The sequence below is a fragment of the Cryptomeria japonica genome, chromosome 8, assembly GCF_030272615.1.
Source record: "Cryptomeria japonica chromosome 8, Sugi_1.0, whole genome shotgun sequence".
In the NCBI taxonomy this organism is placed as follows: domain Eukaryota; kingdom Viridiplantae; phylum Streptophyta; class Pinopsida; order Cupressales; family Cupressaceae; genus Cryptomeria; species Cryptomeria japonica.
This window is the reverse complement of record NC_081412.1, coordinates 489,110,903-489,112,725: the sequence shown is the minus strand read 5'-3', so window position 1 is coordinate 489,112,725 and position 1,823 is coordinate 489,110,903.

Genomic DNA, 1,823 nt, shown 5'->3' with positions numbered 1-1,823 from the left:
CAAAGCTATTTGAAGAAGAAAGAAGGACAATGGAGCCACATGAAGGAGACATTCAAGTCTGCATTTGGTTTGCTTAAGTTTTCAATCTTGAATATCTTGTTTTCATATCTCTATTGGATGTAATTAGGATTGATCATTGCATTTAAGCTTTTGTGATTGAGCTATGACTAATATTGATTTGCTTTGATGATTTCCGATTTGCTTTGATGTTTTGAGCTGACCTTGAAATATAGGTTGATGATTTGTATAAAGAAGTATTATAATCATGTAAGATGTATGTCTATGGACGTGTCTATGATCATTGAGAGTATTATATGTGAAAACAAGCGAATTGATCTTTTAGTAGTGTGGAGAAGAGCTAACAAGTGTTGCAGTGCAAATAGTGTGCTTAACCAGAACTGTGATCAAACATTTGGAGATGCTATTCTTTCAGTTCATGTAATCTAGATTATTGTCCAATATTTGTAAGCCAATGAGCCTTCTCAAGGTTGTATCCCTTTGATTGTTTTTGAGCAGTGAGCTCTAGGAAGTGTGCCTGAATGCATCTGCATTCCCCATTGTAATATTTACACATACTACTGCAAAGTATTATCATATTATGGGTAGGTTCTCACTATGTTTTTTCCCTTAACTAAGTTTTCCATGTCAAAAATTTGTGTGTTATGTGTGTTGTTGATGTGGTGTTTATCTTTGCTATTGTTTTTCTTGATAAGATCATAAGTTGAGGTTAATTTGTTTAAGTTTGGTGAAAATTGATTCACCCCTCCCTCTTAGTTTTCGTACATTGTTGTTGCCAACACTATGGTCTCCAATTATTTTAATTTATATTTTTTTATTTCCTTTCTTTTAAATTTTTTTTATTTTTATTTATTTATTATTTTTTTAGACCACAAGAATCAGGTATAGCACCCCCCTATAAACTATAGTGCATCAGGTAAACTTTTCAATGTGATCGATGATGCTGACATGACACGTCCTCTGGTACCACGTGGTCTAGGGGGAGACTAGACCTTGTGACCTCATGCTTCACCAAAAGAAGCTCTCGCCAATCGAGCTAGGACCCCAAACCTTTGTTATTTTTAATTTTATTTGTCAAGACTCTTCTTTATTTTTATTTTTTTATTTTTATTTAATTTATCGATTCTTCTTCTAATGCTTGCCAAAATACCCTAGAGAAAGTGACTAAACTAACTAAAAAATAGATATAATTTTTTTTTTAAATCATCTATAAATGAAACATAGTAAACTATCATAACTTCAAAACATAAATCAACACCACATGAATGCATAAAACATCATGATCTTAACCGTAGCTAAATACAACATCAAATACAAGTAGAAATAACATCTTAACCATAAACATATGTCCATTCATCTTTTCCCTAGGGTACTTTAACATCACTACTTACTAGCAACATCTCAATAACATATCTACATCATGAAAACATTGACATTCAATACAGTTAAGATCTATTCATTACTTCTTATAATGAGATTATAAATTTTCAATACACAACTATATAACTGCATCAAATATCCAAGTTCATTTTAAAGCACCAAACCAAATGTTACTATTCCCATATTATTACATCATGGAACTACCTACATATTTCTCCTATAAATGGAATTATATTATTTCCTTAAGATTATCCTCTACATAATGCATCAAATTACTAACCATGCATGTATGTGAGATTACAACTACAAGTACTATTTCACTTCCAAATAGGATCTCATGCCATTACACCAATTAAGAATCATATACTATAACAAGAATTTACTATGTATAAACATCCTATTCTCTCATCCATCATAAGATCTCA